The sequence below is a fragment of the Hippopotamus amphibius genome, chromosome 16, assembly GCF_030028045.1.
Source record: "Hippopotamus amphibius kiboko isolate mHipAmp2 chromosome 16, mHipAmp2.hap2, whole genome shotgun sequence".
NCBI classification, from domain to species: Eukaryota; Metazoa; Chordata; class Mammalia; order Artiodactyla; family Hippopotamidae; genus Hippopotamus; species Hippopotamus amphibius.
The window spans coordinates 14,170,481-14,170,858 of record NC_080201.1 but is presented as its reverse complement, the minus strand read 5'-3'; positions in this window follow the sequence as shown (position 1 = coordinate 14,170,858).

The following is a 378-nucleotide window of genomic DNA, read 5'->3' as shown; positions in this document are numbered from 1 at the left end:
GGGGCACAGGGGAGAGGCGGAGGGGAGGGTCCACTCTGTTGGACATAGAAGCCTAAATCATACAGAAGATGAGCTCATGCATCACAGCAAAGAGAACCACGGCCCCCCCCAACCTGTGCCCCCGCCCACCTTCCACGTGGCTGGTGCCCCCCTGCACGCAGAGCGCTGTGCCTGGTCAGCCAGGGTGGGGTCGCAGGGGGCTCCAGGGGGCCCACCAGCGGCTCCTTCTCCATCTCTCCTTTCCTGCTCTGCGGGCTGGTGTGGACAGGTGGCAGGGGCAGTGGGAGGGACACTCAGGATCTCTGGGTCCAGGTGGAAGTGGCAGGGCAGCAGGGGTAGGTTTGGGGGGAGGTGGAGAAGCAGCCCCCGTGCTTCCTT